The sequence below is a fragment of the Catharus ustulatus genome, chromosome 7 (assembly GCF_009819885.2).
Source record: "Catharus ustulatus isolate bCatUst1 chromosome 7, bCatUst1.pri.v2, whole genome shotgun sequence".
In the NCBI taxonomy this organism is placed as follows: Eukaryota; Metazoa; Chordata; class Aves; order Passeriformes; family Turdidae; genus Catharus; species Catharus ustulatus.
The window spans coordinates 2533882-2554528 of NC_046227.1; the positions used below are offsets into that span (position 1 = coordinate 2533882).

Here is a 20647-nt window from a genome sequence, read left to right on the forward strand (position 1 = left end):
GATGGAGAGGGATGATTTACAGGAACATGTAGTGACAGGGCAAAGGGGAATGGATTCAGACTCGAAAAGGGTTTGATGGGACATTAGGGAGAAATTCTTCACTGTGTGCGTGGTGAGCCCTGGCACAGGTTGCCCATCCCTGGAGGTGTCCAAGGCTAGGTTGGATGGAGCTCTGAGGGACCTGGTCTGGTGGAAGAAGTCCCTGCCCATGGCAAGGGCTTGACCTGAGGTCCCTTCCTACCCAAACCGTTCTGTGATTCAGTGTCTAAACTGCTGCAATGCTGCCATCCTCTTCCCCTAGTGTGGGTTATGTGTGTCAGCCCACCTGGTGTTGGTGTGATCCCACGATAGGTCACAAGATAAATTGCTCTTCTGGAGGGGTTTTAAATCTCTCTTGGTTTCCTGTCCTGATTCAGAGTTGCAGAGGATCTGGTGATTGCTAATGTGTGGCTTATTTTTGGTGGCACTGGCTGGTAGGTTGAGTTAGCTGTGACATCTTGCTCCTTATTACCACCAATGGCTGTCCAGTTGTGCACCATTTTCAGGTGGTTTGTAGCTCTTTGGAATGTGTTCAGTTGGCTGAGTTTTGTGTGTTCTCTGAAGGCAGGTTTTTGTGACAGGGCAATGAGAAGGTTCCTAAGGATGGAGTTTGAGGTAGGAGGGCAAGAATGTTTCATGTCCTGGACATGAGATAGCAAGTAAGATTTTCTGTCTGTTAGAGTCATGGTGATATCCTAAGAATTGTTCTGGGATGAGGGTTTGAATTCCACAACTGTGTGCTGGCCATGCTGTCATTTGATCAAGGAAGACACCTCTCTCTGACAAGGAAGCCAGCTGCTTTTTTCTGTTGCACGTTTTTCTCCCACTTTCTCTTTTCTTTATCTTAGGTCTGCTTTTCACTGCATTACGTAGCGGTTTGAGGACTCAAATATTGTGGTGGTTTGTGGCTTTTTTTTTTTCTTCTTCCTTCTCCTGGGGTTTGTTTAAAGGACAACTCCATTTGCTCACAAAGCCCAACACAAGCATGTCTTTTATCTTTTCCCTTGAGTGCGAAAACTGTGAACTGCCAAGTTCAAGGTTCAGCATTTTCCCATATTATTTTATCTATTTGCATTACTCTGTCTTGGAGCACTTTAATTGTTTTGTTGTTTAACTTTGTGTGGAGAACAGGCAGTATCCCAGATGACTCCTTCTGTATGATCCAGTCTTAAAATATGTCAACTAAGCCTTTTTTCTCTCCTTAGCTAGGATGTTGAGAGCCTCCATGTTGAGAAGGTTACTGATATTTTGGCTCTTCCAGTGTTTCTGGACAAAGCTGGGACACAGACATGTTGCTTTTGCACACAGATTTTCACTCCTGTCTTTGCTTTGCTCCTTTGTTATCCAGAAGCCAGAGGTGCTGGCAAGTTATTTGCAGATCCTAGAGTCTCATTTTCCCTGTGTCCATATGGGAGAACATCCAAACTAGGCTGATTCACAGAGGTACCTTTTGTTCTGTGGTTGTCAGAATATTTTGGCAAACCCACTGTTCTCACTCTACTATGTGCTCCTATAAGAAGCCAGCAAGACCTGCAAGGACTTTTTGAAAAACTCCTGCCATTTGAATATAAATTTGTTTGGATTTGGAGCTGGAATGTCTTACACAGACCAGGAGAGAGCCTGGAGTGGTGAAGAGGGCAGTGAGAACAATCGTGAGGGGAAGTAACTAAGCAAGAGGAAGGAAATTGTGAGAGTGAAGCAAGGGTTTAGTAGCAATATTAGTCATGTTAATTGGTAGTAGTTTTAGTGTTCCAGGCAGTTTCTGAAGTAGTTTATCACCTTGTCCAGACCTATTCAGGGCAAAGGTAGAAGGTGCAGTTCCTGCAAGTCACTTCCATCAGGAAAGGGTAGAGCTGTGCCACCAGATCTGGATGTGGAGTTTGACAGGCATGGTAATTAAGTGTATGGCAGATATGTAAATATAATTAAGACAAAACACTGTGTTCTGAGCTCCTAGCAGACTCTCAGGCTGCCACTCAGGATTTGCTGTTCACAAACCTGCCTTGTGCTGCTGAGCTTGCTTTTTACCGGGCGTCAGCGAAGCCGATCAACCATCAGCTTCTCCTCTTTCAGGCTCGCCTTGAGCCCGTAGATTATTCTGTGTCCAGTCCAGTGGAAACTTTTGGGCTCTTTGCTTGCCCTCGGTGAGCACATGCCAGCAGTGTCTGCAAAATGGAGCAGTTTGATAGCGCTCAAGGTCTGTGCCAGCGGGAGCCGCGTGCTGCGCGCTGTCTGTCCGGACAGAGCTGGGCAAGGCACGGTCCTGCCCAGCTGAGCCTTCCAGGAGCTGCCTTCCTGCTTGGATTAGATGCCTTTGATGTGATTACTTGAGACATTGTTTCTAAGGAAATATTTTTTTTTTCTGGCTTCCACTCGACTAGCAGCAGTAATAATTGTTCCGTGAGCAGGAGTTTTGCAAATCCAGCAAGGAGCTGTGTAAATGAGAGATTTCTCTTGTAGGCAGATGATATTGGTTACTGGTTTTTATTTTCTTGAATGAGGAAGGACAAGGTCGATTTCTTGTCTGTAGTAGGAAAGTAATTGACAGCTTGTTTTGCCACAGTTTTGCAGACAGATGTGTGTTACACTGTTCAGAAAAATGATCCTGCCGTGGGTCCTCTCCGTGCTAGAAATCTTCTTCATCCACCATGTTACAGAGCAGAGCTCTTTAGGTAATAATTAATTTGAAATTAGTTATTCAAGCAGCATAAATCATTTTTATTGTTAAAGGAAGTAATGTTGTAAGGGTAGTGCCTTCACTCTTTGTACACTTTATGTCACTTTAAGGAGCTGCCACCTACATCTTTGTACATACATAATTATTACTTTCTTAAAAACTAGCACAATCCATTTATGGGCCATGCATTTGATTATTACACTGAAGTAATCAGTTTGGGCATTGACCTATGGTCTTAATGATTAAAAAATTGGGATGTTACACTGCTATGAAGGAGCAGGAAGTGTTGCTAATTAGGAAAAGCTCAAAATGCAGATGAAACCAGCCAGGTTTAATGGTTACAGTAAGAAGGCACTTCAATAAGGAACTTTAATAGGCTAAATTGGAGTTTAGGGACTAGTGAAGAGATGCTATGATGGTTGAATGTGGAATCATTTAAATGGAGGGGTTAATTTGGGGGAGAAAACTCTGTATTATCCAGCAGTTTGGGTGACTTCCATAAGTAGAGATGGAAACAATTTGGTACAAATTGAAGCTGAAGCAAGCAGAGTGGCTATTTGTATATGGGAGCACAAACCACATAAACTTTATTGAACTGTTATGCAAACCAGAGCATTTAAAGCAGCGTGTTCCCTAAGGATGTACTCCCTTAGGGAAGAGAGATCTGGGTGCCTCATCAGGGTAGAGATGGAATTTTTTGAGCAGTATTTGGCATTACAGATGTGTGAAGGCTTTTGTGAGCTGGGTGAATGTTCCAAGAGAAGCCTTTAGAAACAGCCTGGCTTATGTAGCACCAGTACTTGACTTATTTTTTTATTGCATTACTTTCTGCCTTTATGAGTGTCAATGTATGATCCAAACAAATGACCTGAAAAAAAAAAGATGTCTGGCTTTTCTATTCTAGAACAGAAAGTTACAAAAGCAAGGGATGCTCTTGACTCAGCCAGGCTGACCTAAATTTAGGAAGGAAGGAAGGAGGGCTTTGTAGGCGATGCTTGCTGGTAGGGCGTGGGGAATTGTTCCAAATTTGAGATGATTTTATGTGGCAAATATGCTTTTCATCAAACACTCCTTCTTCCCTTATGCTGTACATCCATATATCCAACAAATGGCGTTGGTGCCTCTTACAATTTCCCCCAAAGTGTGAAGGAGCAGTTTAAAGAAGTGAGATAAAAATCTGAAGGCCCACCTCGTGTTGGTTAAATGGGTGACTGGAGCCTCTTAACTTGAAGTAATTAGTTGCCTTTTCTGTGTCCATGCCTGGCCTGAGTCGAGTTCAGCTGTTCTCTTGCTGTCTGAGGAAGCAGCTGTTGAGGAACTGTGATTCCTGTTCCAGTCAGGCAAGGGACTACTGGTAGGATTAACAGCATGGGAAGCCCAGCCTCTGTCTTTGTAAGCCCAGATGCTGGGCTTGGCTGCAGGATGTAACACTAATCATTACCTCATCTAGAAGGAAGTTTTTCCAGGCCTATTGCTGGATCAAGTTGGAGCTCAAATGTACTTGCAAGGCTTTTAACACTGGGATTTTTTTTTTTTAATTCCTCCTTTGCTTGCAAGAAGCATAATCCACATAGTATTTTGGGCTTGTGAAGTGAGGTATTTGTCCCTCCTGTCAAGTCAGCAGGTTGCCAAGAGCAGTGAATTTGTCTAGCTAGACTGGAGCACTCAGAGGCAATCCTTAAAATAGCAGCTCTGAAATATCAGCTGTTGTCTCACTGGTGCTGAAATACTTTTTGGGGAGAAGCTGCCCATTGGAATGGTGTGGGGGTGAGAGGATAAGGGAGCTGCAGTAAACCAAATTCTCATTCAGAAGTGTGGCTTTGAGGGTTTATGTTAAAGCCCAGAGAAGGGAGGGTGCATGGTTACTTCAATACCAGAAGCAGAGAAAGCTCCCTCAAAACTGGTGCTCTTGCACCTCTGAATCCACCAGTGACACAGCTGGCCTTGCATGGGGTAGAAAAATAGCTGAATTTTGGGCTTCATCACACAGTAAAGATAAGGGAAGTGCTTAAGGGCTTCTTGTCAGAAGACATTTGTAGCTTTTAATTCCCAAGACATTCTCCTTTCCTTCACCTTATTTTGGTTTTGGAACAAGAAGTAGGCTGAAGAACTTTCCTGGCTAATGCTGGGAAAATAAACTGGTGTGTGCATTGAAATGAGAACATTATATCAAGCAAAAATATATTTCAAAATCATCCTTATGGGCAGGCTTGGTGTAGAAGTAGTAGGTTGCAAGTAAAGCAGCTCTCAAAGGCCTGGCTGTAGAAGATTTAGCTGTTGAAATTAAAACTTGGTGTGGCACAGTAAATGCTAAATAAAGCAGTACCGTAATTTTACGATTATAAGCCGCACCATTTTGACTAAAATTTTGGTCCAAACCCTAAGTGCGGCTTATAATCAGGTGCGGCTTATATATGGACAAAGAACGAAAAGCTGCTGTTTTAGGAGGACAGGTGTCTGCTAAGAAAGGCAGGAGCTTCTCTTTGAAATGGAGAATGTAAACCCCCTCCCTCCAAATTATTATAATTCTGAAATCAAACAGCTCTCATGCAAAGATATGGGAATTAGGAATAACAGTTCTTTACTAGGGAAATTAAAATAGAAATACAATACTACAAAGAAACAAACTCCAAACCCTGACAAAGTCAGAGTACAACCTGACACCCCGTCAGGCAGGGTGTTGGCAGCAGTCCCATTAAATGGTGACTGCATCCTCCTGCAGTGACAGATGTGGCTCAGTTGGAGCAGTGCTCCTGTACAAGGTGCAGTTTCCTTCCGGAGGTCCAGTGGTGATGTGGAGAAATCCAGCTTCCCTCTGGAGTCCAGTGGATAAAGGGGCTCCCTCAGTGTCCCAAAACCTCTGTTTTTATCTTGGTAAGAAATGTTGGGCTCTTCCCCTGGCTGGAGCAACTCCCAATGGGATGCAGTAATTTTATCAGTCCCACAGTGGGACTCAATGGCCATGAGCAGAAAATGACTGGCTGGAGGAAGGATGGGTTGTGAAAAGATAAAGAACAATGCCCTGCCTGGTTTCAATGGATGCCCATTAGCAGAATATCTCCCACAGAGATAAGGATCACTGCCCCCACCCTCAACAGATGGTGATAGAATAGATACCTTTTATCACACTCTGTATTGTAACCCAAGACAGTTACTGACACCCAGAACTGCGGCTTATAATCGGGTGCGGCTTATATATGGACAAAGAACGAAAAGTTGCCAACACCTGGAAGTGTGGCTTATAATCGTGAAATTACTTCAGTGGAAGGCATGTGATGGTTTCAGCTATGCAGGAAAAGCCCTGCAGTGTGCAAAAGACTTCAGGTAGCTGAATGACCAACCACATGGCATCATTTTCTGTTACAAAGATGTGGAAGTTCTGGTCATGCTGTTAAAAACTCACAGTTTTGAAGGTCTGCAGAAAGGCTACAAAAGTCTGGGAAAACACAGAAGTACCACTTTGATGTTGGCAGGAATGTGCCAGACTTCCCCCTGGGAGAGTGACAAGTGTCCTCACCTAGACCTCAGCACCAAAGGCATTTCCCATGATTATTTGGATAGTTTCTCATTCTGCCTTTAAACAAACTCAGCTAAGTGGCATGAGGTGTGAAGGGCAAGGCTTGGGAAGCATTTCCCAATGAGCAGAGTCAGGAGCACTTTCATGGCTAACCAGCTGAGAATTTTGAGTGTTGAGAGAGGAGGAGATGCTAACAAACTCTGACTAATGCTGTTTCCAAAACTGAGCGTTGCTTGTTTTGGGATGTGGATGTGCGCCTAAACCAAAAACTGGGCAGAAATGGGTGGATCCCTGGCTAAATGAATCCTCCTGAGATGGATTTGACTTGCACTTGAGCATCCAGCCTGTGCTCTGTTCCTCCATCCCCTCAATGCTTCATGTTTTCCTTTGAGTGAAGTTCTGATTCACTGTGTGCTACTTCAGGGTGTGGAATTCTGAAAGGAGAGATGTTTGTCTTCAAATCATTTGAAAAGATGTTGGTTTTAATCTCAGACATAAAAATGTGCAAATTTAACAAAACTGAGTTGAGGAAGGATGGATGTTTTGAGGTTTGGATTAACTTGAGCATAAAGGGCACAACTCTGATCTAAAACTTTGAGTGACTAAGCCTGAAAGTTTCACTGAATACACTGAAATAAATTTCGTTAATTTAAGGACTTAAGATCCTGTTCATTGCTGAGAAAATGAGTGTCTGACCTAATTGCTCATTAGAAATGTCTGACCTAGAACTGGAAAGTTGATTGCTTTGAGGTGTGCTTTCAGTAGGAAATAGCCCGGGTGTGATCGGAGGAGAGACGGATTTGCTCAGTGGCATCTGCTGTGCCCATCTGTGAGCCAGCTTGGCATGGGCCATGGGTTTATCCACCTAAACACCCCTGCAGCTTCTCAGAGTTGAGCTGGAGACAAGGAAAGTGATCTGAAAGTGCCAAATCTGAGCTGTGTTCCCATCTCAGATGTGGTGAGGAATGAGGAAGCCTCTTCATTTCTCACTGCTTCTACTCCTGCCTGGTTTATCACCTCTCCTTCCTCCTTCCTGCACACTGCTTTTCTCTGCAAGAGTGCAGTTTCCTCTGTCATACAGCTTAATCCTCACATTAGGCTTGCACAAACACTGCATGTCTTCTGGTTCTCTGATGCTTTGTGAGCTCCCGTGCTCCTGGAGGCAATATTTAGATTTTATTTTTGTGTTATGTGTTGCTGTACAAGAAATCAGAGGCTTTGGTGAACCGTAATTGCCAGGTGCACCATGGTGGCCATGTTCCTATTTTTAACACCTGGTAATTAGGTATTGTTATCTTTGGCATGTGAAGAAATGCAATGACAGTAGTTGAGTCTGAGGCCTGCAGTTTCCTTTCCTTTTAGCTGTTGGAAGGTTTATGTGAACGAGGCTGGAATATTCAATTTGTATCCAAACTTCTGTCAAAGAAATAGCAAGATGGTATCTCCAACAGGCTTCCTCAAAAATAGATCCCTCAGAGCTGGGCTTTTCCTACCATGATGTCATTACTTGCAGTTTTTGGATGTAATTAGTGTCAGATTGATTTATCTCTCCCAGAACGGCCGAGTTTACTGGAGGAGAGTTCCACAAAAGGAGTTTATTTGTGTGTTTGCTGGTGTAGCTCTTTGGGCAGAGGCTTGTGTTGTTAACATTGCCTGCAGTGATGCCTCTGTCCCACTGGTGATTCTTTGCAGCCCACTGCCCCAGTCTCACAGATGCTCTGATCAGACAGGGAATGTAAAGGAATAATATTTCTTCCCTCCTGGTTTCTGCTTGTGCATATCTTGTGACCTTTCCCTTTGCCAGCATCTGATTTAAATTTAATATTACTTTTTTTTCCCTTTGCCCTCCTCTTTTGAGTACTTCCTACGTCCCAAAATAACCTTTCTCTAATCCCACTGAATACCATGTTTAGTTGAGTCTGTCTCTTGTGTCTGCCTTTGCCAGCCCTTTCCAGTAGGCAGAAATGGAATACAGGAGGATCTGGCACGCTAAAAGCTGGGTCAGGTTTTTAAACTCATTCCCTCAGGTCAGATGGATTTCAGGCATCCCCACTTGGGTCTTCTAATTATGGAGCGTTTATCAGCTAACATGCTGGGATGACAGGGGAGCAAGGAAAGGCTCTTGGTGTGCTTCACATGCACAAAAATCCCTGGGCTCTGGGCTCCTATCAGACTCTTATAGCTTCACATTTTTTCCCTTTTAAAACACATGTTGCCTCAGAGTCAGATAGTTGAGATATGTCTGTTTTTATCAGTGCCAAAGTGCTGCAGTCTTCACACAAACCCATGAAATCACTACAAACAGAGGAAACAGCCTATTGCCTTTTTTTTTTTTTTAATCTGTATTTACATTTTGTTTCTCTCTGAATGCAAACTTGAAGTTCTTTCAACAGAATTGCCAGGAAACTAGTAGATACAACTTTAGGTGCTCTCTGGAAACAAGTCAGGTTTTTGATGCTCTACAACCCCTATTTCTTTGCTGTGCAACTGTGCATTTCTCCTAAGCTGTTTTCCTTAAAATGTCCATTCTCCCATATGAAAAATGTGTGTGTTGGTGTTGGTTTGCTTCCTTTGCTGTGTGTGCTGTCTGGCTCTGAAAGGATTTACACTGACATATATGTTGAACCAACATCTGTTGAAAAGGAGAGTGGGCTTTTGGGACATGTTTTGTGATACCCAAAGGTCGTGCTGCTCCACTGTCTCTTCCATATGAAATTGCAATCTGCCCCGATGTGGAATGAGTGCGTTGGAGCAGTGATGTGACCTAACCTTTACATGAACTGTAGAGGAATCCAGGGGCTCTGGGAAATAGTGTGGATACAAGAGATAATGTTGGTATATGTAGAGAATGTCACTGTTTTATTTATAGAGGGTTACACAGTGTTTTTAGAAATATTTGTGCATTCTTGTTTAATTACCCTGGGGGAAAAAAAAATCATTATTTGGTGAACTGGAGCAAGTGAAGAAAGGTTCTCTGTATGTGCTGGTGAAATGCTTTTGTATCACTGATGGAATAAGCACATCCTGTCAAACTAAGCAATAATTTTCAGTCAAGAGGTAACTCAGAGGTTTCTGTCTAATCAACCTAGAAATTTAGCATTAGAAAATAAAGATCAGTGTGTTTGCAGTGCTGTTACAAAATTTTTTTTTAAAGGGAGGCTGAACCTGTTAGAACAGAAAGAAGGTTTTTAGAGATCTGAATTATCTAGAGATGCTTCTCTGGGGTCTGCTGCCTGTGCTGCTGGCTGCACAAAGCTCCTCTTTTAGTCTTCCCACTACAGAATCAATACAGGGCACCCAGAAAAAGTCTAGGCTGCTCTGTGAGTTACAGCAATCAGGTATAAACCCCTTAGGAATAACCTCTCTAAGATTTCTTGCTGCACCTCAGGAACTGCTAGAAAACCTTAAGGGAATTGGGGTTTCACTGTAATTTCCTCTAATAGAATGTGATTCTCCAAGGGCTAAGCTTTTGCTGCTGGCCTATCCCGTTCTCTCACCTCTCGTTGTTACTTTGCCATTTTACAAACACAACTGCTCCTGACCTTAAACTTACAGATTGGCACAATTTGAGTGCCAATAGATTGTGTGACTGAGGATACAGTTTATAATTGTATCTGCTGGGGAAAAAATGGAGCAGGCAAAGGAGGGAACTGCCTTGTGCCATTGGTGCTTTCCAAGTGGCATTCTGTGCTTTCCAGAATTCCAGTGAAATATCTGTGAAGGTCATTGCTGTAGCCCTAGACAAGGTGTGTGTAGCCCAGTAGCACATTTCAAACTGAATTAATTTGTTAGTGAGGGTTAGGGCACAGATTCTCCAAGTAATCCATTAGTGCTGAGACCCAGTTTGGAGGCAGTAATCCCGTCCCACCCCCACACAAAAGCTGTCCAATCGTTTCTCAAACAATGCTGTTTTTTTAGCCCTAATCCCGGTTGAAGGGTGGTTCAGTGCCATTGCTGAACTCTGGGCAACTTGTCCTGACATGTCCTGGCTCTCTCTCGGGGAATTCCTCTTCCCAGGAGGGAGAGGCTTGTGGAATGATGACAGCATGAGAGGGTAACTCCTGTCAACCAGCCAGGTAAGACCATCTCAACAATTTTTGAACTGGTGGCAGTAGTAGATATGGAGGACAGTGTGATTTTTATTTTTATTTTTTAAATTTATGTTTTGACAGGTCCCTTAAAATTGCTGGAAAAGCATGATTAAAAAAAAAAAATCTTCCTGTGAAATATCCTCTGTGTGCTTTTTCTGCAAACCAAGTGCAGGACTTGGCTTCTCTCTTGGACAGCCATGGTTTCAGCGCCGTTGTTAAATGTTTGAAGTTTGATATTTGCGCTTGAAGGACAGAAAATCCAGTACAGCATGATGTAGTGGAAGCTGTTATCCATCCTCTGCAGCATCCAGCTGTACTAACAAGAAAATTCCGACCTTTTTAAGGTGGTTTCTCTGGATTTAGACACTTTCCCTTATTTTGGATTTGCTCAGGCAGGTGGTGGCATTCCCTTGGTAGATGTTACAAATGGAGAATCTTCAGAATTTGAAGGGTTCTGGCTTTATCTGGAGAATATGGGTAGCCTGAGGGAGAGCTGTGGGCTATTTCCTATAGCTGAATATCTAAATTAATCAGAAACACAGTCCAGTTTGAAGAATTCCATGCAGCTCTTTCCCACCTGGATCTCTCCAAACACACAAGGAAGTGGTCTAGAGCTTAACTGAAATGTGTATCAGTGAAGGACATGAAAAATCAGAATTTTTACAATAATTCCCTTGTATATGGTGATTTTTTTTCCCAGAAGTTTCTCTCATATAGTGAATTTGAAACATGGCTTGTTTTATATATAAGATAAAAATAGTCACCCATGGTTTCATCTCTTGTGGAATCCCTCATGCAATACATTTTATATCCTGCACTTCTGATCTTCTCCAGTGCTTATGACGACTCTGGACTTTTAAGATTTTTATATAAAATCAGTGCCTTGCAGCTTGTAACCATTGCACAACACCCAACAAAATACTGCATTGTAAACATAATAAAACGGTCTATTAACAAATTACTTTATTACCTCTAATCAGTCTAAAGAGCTAAATTTAATTAAATCTGCTTGTGGATGAGAACATTCCACTCGTGGAAGGGTGCACTAAAGGTCATCTCCTGTTTTGAATCTTAATGTTTGCATGTAGAAGTTTGTTTTGTCTTTCATTTGCTTGAGGTCAGGTAGGGATGTGCCTTTAAGGATTTATTATTATTGATTATTTGAAGAGGTTTTGTCTCCCTGCCTTTTTGTGAGAGAAATTATAGATATACCTATAAGGCATGAGGAAGAACTTTGTCTATTAGATTTATGTAGTTGGAGGTATGTAACACTTTTTGAAATGGAAGTACTGTGTGAAAGGAGATGGAACCCTTTGTTCTGAAACGTCAGTGTTTCTGCTTTGAACTCCCACTTATTAAAGTACTTAACTCTAAATAGTAATTTGTTTTTTTAATATCTTGAATTTTGGGTCAATCCTTTCCAGGTCAAAAGGCTCTTAAATGAGGAAAAAGGAGAATATCTATTTTCAGATACATGGCTGGGAAAGGAAAATGAGTGCAAATGAAACCTTTTTCACTACTAAAAAGTTGTCTTGGACTTTTTTATTTAAAGGGTGTTCAAACAGTATTGAGTGTCCACATTTCTGAGTGGCTTCTACAGCATTATCCCTTCTTTGGACATTTTTATATTCAATTTTGGAAGTAGGCTCTGGACATCTGCCTAATCATAAGAGTGTTCCAACACAATGATTTTTCTCCTGCTGTCAACGAGCTGTGGCATTGAGGATCGAAACTGTTGCAATGAGAGCTTAGTAGAGTTAAAACAAAGATCATTTTGACTCCCTAACAGTTTAAATAGTGCTGAGAGCAGCTAATAACGTGGGGGTTGTGTAACCTGGTTTGATGATGCAGTCTGGTCACAGACTTTAAAGGAAATGAAGTGAGGAGTGAGGCTGTGCTAGCAGTCAGTGCTGCCCAAATGCTGGAGAGACACATGCAGAAGCAGACAACAGGAGTTCTGGGAATTGGACAGGTTTAAAATCCTTCAGCAGTCATTAGAAAAGTTCATTTCACTTGTGTTTTTGGCATTAAACTTCAGGAAGTTCCAAGAAGTGACACCATGGGCATGGTAGGAAATCCTGCCCAGCAGCCAAAAGTCTGAGTGTCACCTTGGGAAGGCCTGAAGAGTTTTATAAATTTGATTTGACTTGTGTTGTACCTCTGTTATAGCTGTGCCACGTTACTGCTGAAAACCTTAGGTCTTTTTATTGCCGTGTGGGATAAAACACCCACTCTTCTATGAGTAAATGATGGTTTCTTGGATGTATTTTTAATATTTAGAAAAGAAAGACTGGGGAGGCAGAGGAGAAGAAAGCAGAGGCCACACGGGAGAAGGAAAGGTGTGATGCTGGTAGGCAGCAGAGGAGCAGCTGATAATCAATAATTGCACTGATGGTGGCAGTGGTGCAGCTCTGTCACTCCTGCAGGGTTTTGTCTCCTCCTCGCCTCAAGTCTTTGTTTCTACTTCTTTGAATGACTTTCTTTACAAAAGGTTTTGCTGCCTTAAAGAAACTCATTAATGAAGTGTAAGTGGTAGGTGTGATGGCTTTTTGTCAAAGCACTCCTGCTCCTTGAGAATATTTTGGGGTGCTTTGGTGCTTTGAAAATTGCTCTTTTTTTTCCCTCTCATCCAGGAGAACTTGGATTTGGCAAGCTGTATAATTCAGACATACTGTGCACCAGACAGGCAGTTTATATATAGAAGCAACACACTTCTAGTACTCTCTTTAATGTGCTAAGCTTGACAGAATTCCATCTGAGATGCAGTAAGTGGTTGCTCTGGCTGGATTTACTAGCTGCTGAAGACTGGGGAAAAGAGGGAAAGTGTGCCCTGACAGATAAGGGAAATGCAGATAATTAATATCATAAATTGAATTGTTTCCTTCAAAATATTATACATGCTTTCAAAAGGGGTAATAAAGCAGTTATGCAATTTATTGATTTATTTATTTATTGTCACACTCTTCACTTTGCTTTTTCCTCAGTTGTACAACAGGAAAGCAGGCATGGGATGCAGTGAGATGAAATATTCATCCCAATGCTGCCAAACCAGGACAATTGTATAAATGGATTTAACTTCCAATTCTGTAGTGTTTGAGGGGGTTCTCTGTGAAGTGTGACCTGATTGTGCAGGGAGCACATTGGGAAATGCAGAAATGAGATTTGTTTTATCTATCATAATGGCCCTAGTTGATAATCTACTATGTTGAGTTATTTATTTGATACAGCTTTTCTTGCACAATAGTTTTAAACCCAGTACTATTTTTATAGTACATGAAAATACTTAGGCAGGGTGGGAGTCAGCAATAAATATTTTTATTCCCTAAAGAGGTGGCTCTTGGCCAAATTCTGTGCTCTTACTTATCAGCTGCTGGTCTTAATTCTGCTGAACTCAATTTTTAAAAAAACTTTTATATCTCTGAGAAGCAGGAGCAATTATTTATGCATGAATCTTGCTCCTGAGTGTTGTTTCATTAATGAGATGCTGTGACTCCGTGGCTCTTGAAAGGAGTTCGTTCAGGGGCCTGGCTGTGCCACTGCCCTGTGTGACACTGTGCAACTCAATCAATAGAGATGTTGGCTTCAAAGTGTCCTTGTTTTTTCTTAAGTTCTATTGAAGAAGGAGTCCCTTGAAAGATTATATGGCTGGCAGTGCTCAGTATGATACCTTTTCTCCCCCATAAAAAATAAATGAAATCAAACTTGGAGCCTAAAGGTCTCTCTTAAATAAAAGATATCCAAACTGAGCACAGCAAGGAATTTTCACTGTGTTGGTTTATCTCCTCATCCTTCTTGGTTTCTTATGCTGTGAGATTATGCTGCATAAAAATGAAATCCCAAGACAAAAAAAAACAACAAACCCCACACACTTACAACTTCCTAGAAGTTTGTCAGTCAGTGCTTATTTTAGAAATGGACTAGTTCAGGGGCATGAGAGAAAATTATGGTAATGCCACTGAATGCTTCAGTAGTCAGATGTCAGAGCAATCTGCATTTGTTTTGCTTGAATGCCATTTAATGTTGCTGCTTTTAGAAGATAATGTTCTGCCTTCTCACTCCCATGCATCCCATGCTGGCATCAGCTGTCTCCATTATGGAATGTTCCATAGCTCATCAAATCCAGAAGTTTCAGTCTTCTGTTTTGGTTACTCTTAAGTGAAGTGCAGGAAACAGGAGCCTGGTTAGTTTTGTTGTCTGGTGCATTTTTTTCTACCACAGCTGGAAATTCCAGGGGAAAGGGTTGTGGCTGGAATGGAAGTGGAGAATGAAGTTCCCTCACTTGGATATGGATTCAAACCAAGATCAGAGCGATCCTGGCAGAGAACTCTGGGAAAATCTGTCAAGTACCATGTTGTGCAACTGTAACACTTATTCAAAAGAGGAAAAAAGGAAAAAGAAAAAAAAGGAGGAGAAAAAGGAGAGAGGTGTTCTTACACCTTAAAATATCTTTGAAAGCAGATGTTGGTGTTGATTTTATCAGCTGCTTGGAAGTTGTGCCGTAATTAAGGGAGGAGACACGATCCTGTGTGTTCATCCAGGGCACCAGTAAAGAATGAGAGCAGAACCTAGTTATGGTGCATCTTTATACCCCTTTCTTAATTCCCAAGCAGTTACTTCCCTCACTTTTCCTGCTGTTGGAGAGGTGAAGCAGTGCTGGCTCTGCAATGGTGTCACCCTAAGGTTCTGTTTTCTTCCCCTCCCTGCTGCTGGCTCATATTTGCACCCAAATGGCAGAGTTAACCCCTCAGAAGAGGAAAAATAATAACTCCTCTGGGAATGCACAATGCAGGAAAACTGCTGCCTTTTTTTTTCCCTTTGGAGTTCGGATTTTGCCTCAGCCCTGGAATTGTACTGAGCAGTTACCCCGGCTGAAGTAGGTCAGGGTGTGAACTGTCTCAGTCCCTGTGGTTCAGGTGTCACAGAGCTTTTCTGCTTGCTGGCTAACTTTCAATTCCATCTGAAACAGATTAGAGGTCAGGTTGGCAGCTGGTTTTGGATTCAGCATCGTGGGTATTACTGAAACCATTGCAGGAAATGCTTTTTTTTGTTTCTTGAAGAAGACCTGTCTTTTCCTGCCTGGATTTGGCAAGATAGGAAGCCAGAATTGAAGTATTATTGAGATGAATTGACTGGAAGGTTAACCTTGATGTTGATCAGCTTCACCATCCCTGTTTCAGGATGATTTTAGTCTAGTGTTGGTCTCTAGCATGTGAAATCTGTTATAAAGTGATCCCGTTGGGTGGAATTGCACTTCTGAAACCACAGCCTGAGTTCAGCAGAAATTGGACCAGACCTACTTTCTGTGAGTATGAGCTCCCTGGTGCAGTGGGTGTTGTCTTAGGATACTTCTAGAAGACAAGGATGCATTTAAAAGCAGTACTGATTTATTACTAAAATCTAGAGAAAAATGATCTTTTATGCTTGGCAGTTCTTCTCCTCCTCCTCTAATACATCTTTCTTCCAGTGCAAATTTGAGAATTTGTCTGTGCATCCCCAAAGCTTGGCGAGTTCAAACTATATAACTTTAAATAGTTAATTCTGGAGAAGAGAATCAGTTGAAATTATGAATGAGGTGAAAGAACAGAGAGGACAAGCCAAGAAATTCTTAATAGTTCTGGCTGCTTTTGTGTGTAGTGCACCTTTCATCACTGCATTTGGACTGGAGTCACTTCCTCACATTCAAGATTTTTGGCATCCTGGCTCTTCTCTTAATCTAGTTGCAGAAGCATTAGACCACGACTGCTTAGCAGTAACCTCAAAGAACTTTTTGAGAAGAAGTGGTGGAAAAGTATCCTGGTAAAGTTCAGGAGCAGAAAAAATTTTATGTTGGTGAAGTTCAGAGCACCCTCCATCTGTTTCTCCCACCCCCAGAACAACCAAGCTGGATGTGTGAAGTGTGTGCAAGCAAATGACAGCTTTGAATGGGCTGGGAATGCTCATGTTCACCTTCTTCTGGTAAAAATTTGTGGTAAAACAGTGAAAAAAACTTGTATAGAGAGCTTTGCATTCTAGCTGTGGCTGAGATTTTCTCCCATGCAGGAAGGCTGTAAGCTTAGCTCATTTCTTTACAAGATTATGTTGCAATCACTTGCCATCTGAAGCCAGAGCTTTGTCAAAAAAGACATTGAAGATGACAGCTGAGAGCTGAAGAGCTGGCACACCTAAAAGGGAGGGACTTGTCACACTTGTTGCTGTTCAGATTCTGTGCAGGGCTCTCTGAAGATTCTGCACATGCAATATTAACAGTCCCATATGGTCTGTGAGAGTGAAGTTTGAGGGACAGGAAATCTGTGCATGACAACTAGAATTGAACCAGCCCCTGTTGGAGACATCTCTGTGGCCTCCCAACCTGGCAGCTCCAAGTCCCCCCCATTTCTCCTCCTTAAAGGTGGCAGTGTCTGCTTTTCCCATTGTGACACCTCCCCTTGATGCTTGCAGCCATTCAGGTGTCACTCCTTACCTAAAAAACAGATTTCCTAATTGCTGCAAAATTCCAGTCGAGGTCTGAGCCTAAATACATCCCTGATGTTGAATTTATGAAGCACGACGTTCCAAACAGGTGTGGAAGTAAAAAGATTTATATGAAATCTTAAGAGAAGAGCATAAATTCTTTCCAACACTTCCTCAAAAGCCCATTTTGTATCTCTGAGTAAATTTTGTTGCAGACTCATGGTTGGATGCTAAAGCTTGTCCACAGAGATATTCATGTTTACCAGTTTCAGCTGCTCATTGCACTGAGTGAAGCAGCTCCATCATCCTGAGCAGTTCAGTATGACAGAAGATCAAATTGCTTTTTTAAAAGAAAAAAAAAAACAAAACACGCACACAAAAATCCCCCTCAAAAATTACTCAGAGCTTTGATTTGTACTGGTAATTATGCCTAAAGACCTCTCTGAGTCTTACAATTAACTTTAATAACCTTATAAATATTCTCCAAATATAATTAAGGGAAATTACATGTTAGGGAAATAAAGATTAAGTGGCTGTGTTGGTGAGGACTAATAGGCCCTAGCAGAGCTGTGATTTACAAGCAAGACCTCACAGAGAAAGTGGCAGCTGTCTGGCAAGAGTTTTGTTGATACTTCTAGTTTGAGGAGACAGGATTGTTTGTACACCTTGTGTCTCAAAATCAGTAGTTATATTGGATAATCTAAGACTGGCCAACACTCATGTCACCAATCTCTGCTTGGATTTTTGAAGTTTTGAAAGGTAAGTTCAGCTTGAACATGATCTACTCCCCTTCCCCTTTTTCCCATTGGATGGGAAGGGTGAGAGAATCTTCCCCAGAGTCATTCCCAGGCAGGGAGGCACAACAAAGGAAGGGCTGTGTTACATGAGGGAGTTACGAGAGTTATTTGGAGTTGGTGGACAGCTGCAGCCCTCTGCTCTTGTGAGAATGGTTTCCTTTTTGTCACAGTGCTTATTTTAATGAACTCCATCTGCACAGAGCTTAGTCCATCACACAGAGCAGCTCACAATCCCTGTGGATGCCATGAGTTGTCCAGTCTATCAGGTTGCGCATGAAAGCTGGATAGGAAAATGAGCTCATAATCTGTGAAATTTATTTTGTAGTTAACTCCCTGGGGTTTTGTTGTCATTTGGGTTTAGTTTTTTTTCCTTTTTTTTTTTCCCTCCCCTCCAAAAGTCATAATGATGATGGTTTACCATTTGGGATTTTCCTGCTGTGGAAAGTGATTTTTTTTTCTGGAATCTCTGGTTTTACTCAGATATTGGTGTAGAAACTTGATGTCTTGTCCTTCAACCTCTTGCCAAGACAAATATGACAAAGGAAATACAGAATGGGATTATTTTAAGGCAAATTCCATCTGAAATAAAAAAAACTTCTTTTAAAACAGAAATAAGGAAGCAGAATCAAAACAGAAATCAGAAAAATCACTTAGATTTCTTAAAAAGACTTAATTTTTAGCCTCACTTTACTCAGATAAAGTTGCTTCTGCCTGAAACTAAATATATGAAGGATGGCATCCAAAGCTTACTGGGAATATATGGTGCAGCATATTTTCCTTTTCTTCTGCCATAGGTTGCACATAAATCCTCCAGCAGCTCACCACACCAAAAATAAGGCTGTATAAATATCTGAGCACATGGAAAAATACCTCTCCTGTTGCTAGCACATTGGAAATTAAAAGAATTAGACCGTTTGAAGCACTAGGCGGGGACCTCTTAAATTAGTAACAATTCTCTGAACACAAACATCCAGGTTTTAGGCAGATTTCTGGAAATGAGCAAGGCAGTGCTGGCACTGAGATGACAGTTCCTAAGTAGTATTTCAGAGGAAATGTTTGTCTGAGGCCTTGAACAATTTCCAGCAGCTGACATTTTGCAACCAAAAGTGTGCCAAATTAGGTAATTTTTGTTCCACTTTGTTCCTCTTGCTTCTTAGATGGCAGCATTGACACAGAGAATTCCCGATTTAATCTGTGGCTGCCTGCAAGCATGAATTAGTCACCTGAGCACTTTTAATAACCTTAAAATGACACTGTGGAAGGGAGTTAATGCCTTAGGCTGTCACTGGTGGGATCTGTAAAGTCTCACCTGCAGCTGTCAGGTCTGTATTGATAAGGAATTGCTGTTGCAATTGGATGCCTGTGATAACAATTAGGATGGAAGAGATGCAGAAAAGAAACCCAGCTGTTAATCTGGGGGTGGTTTGCTGGTGGAGGCTTCTTGGTGCCTCCTTTGGACATTTTCTAATGACTTTTTATCCTCTTTATATAGTGGTGCCCAAAACTGCAAGCAGTAATCTCTGCACTCAGTAATCTCAGTCTCCCAGGCAGATTTGGGAGCACTCTCAGTGCTTTTCCTGTTAGTGAAAAGTTAATACCACCTACTCTCCACAAATCCTGTGGAAGCAAGAAAGGGAGAGTATTTTATGACTTCCTCTGATTGGCACAGCTAAGAAGGTGCTAAAATTCAGGATGCTGTACCTTCTTGGCTGTATTCCTGAGGCATTTCTTCAGTTCAAGGTTAAACATGATTTAATACCTTATACATCAGAATTCAGGATGTTCATTCTGAGATTTTAGCCACAAGCCCCTTGTGTTCAGCTGAGCTGTTTGTGTCTGGTGTGGCTGAGTCTCATTTCTGTTCAAAGGAAGTAAAATTTAGATGGATCTCATTCTGGTGGAAGCAAGAATTCATTGCTGTGTCTCTGGGCAGCTTTTTACAGCTTGTGTGGCTTTCCTCACTTTCCAGCCCTGAAGCTGGGAATAAAAACATTCTTTCAGGTGAACTCAAGTGTTCATGAAGAATTTAGCCTCTACAGATTCTGCTCTGTAGGACTGAACTTCCACTGCTCCCAGGGTTGTGGATGCTTAGACAGTGGAGGTGACTTTATTAATGAACTTGTCTTTTTTCTGTTTGTAATAAACACTCTGCTCAGGTGTATGAACGAACTGCCCGTTAGCAAAAATGAAAAGTAATGCTAAACACGGGGTGAGAATAAAGGGATTGTAGCTGGATTAAGCAGGATTTTGCTGGAGAACTGGGTTAGAAAATCACTGTATCATGTGGTTCCCGTCTCACTGAATTTGCTGAAATGTTAAATTCTAAAAATTGCAAAACTTAAACAGTGATAGACCCTGCTTTACTAATGGTGTAGCTGATGGATATTTCAGATTTTTATCTAGGCTGTTGCTGATGTTGGTTTAAGTTTAGATTTGGAAAAATCAAGACACTGTCCATTTTTAAATGCAGTATTCTGTAAATACCTGTGTGTTAACAAAGCTTAGTAACTTTTTATTTAAGACCCCTTCATCCCTAAGTCCTCTGGAGGAGCATGAACACTTTGAAACCTATCAGCTACCAGTGAATTTGAAATCAAAAGCCTAAGGCTCAGATCTGTAAAATATTTTCTTGACTGTCTAGTTCTCAGTGACTTAAAAACTCCTTCTCTATAGTTGTCTGCATTTTTTTAACATCATGGTCATGCAATCAAGGGACCTCAGAGACCTTGGAGTGTTCTCCCTCCACTGTGGCTTTGTCACAACAGGGCTGATGTGAATGTTGCAGAGATCCTGATCTTCTGTTCTCTGGGTGCTTGAAGGAAATGAGTCCTGTAGGTTTGCATCCATGCAACTGAAAAACGTGTTTATAAGTATCTGGGAAAAAAGGTTTATGCTTAAAAGGTTGATTCTCATTTCCAGTCTGAGCAGTGGTTGGTGATGGTGGTGACAAGAAGAGAAAAAGTAATTACTTGTTAAAGTACCTTTTAAAGTAATGAAAAAAAGAATTTCTCAAATTTTTGTGCTCCAGTTTCTCTTGGAAATGGTTTCCTGGAAAGCTCAGTGATGTGTAGATGGT

The 20647-nt window shown here is 41.7% G+C and overlaps 1 protein-coding gene across 15 annotated transcripts in view; it reads left to right on the plus strand.

The window, feature by feature from the left end:
• Nucleotides 1-20647, plus strand: part of LRRFIP1 (LRR binding FLII interacting protein 1) — a 102756-nt gene that overhangs the window by 925 nt on the left and 81184 nt on the right. The window lies entirely within an intron of this gene.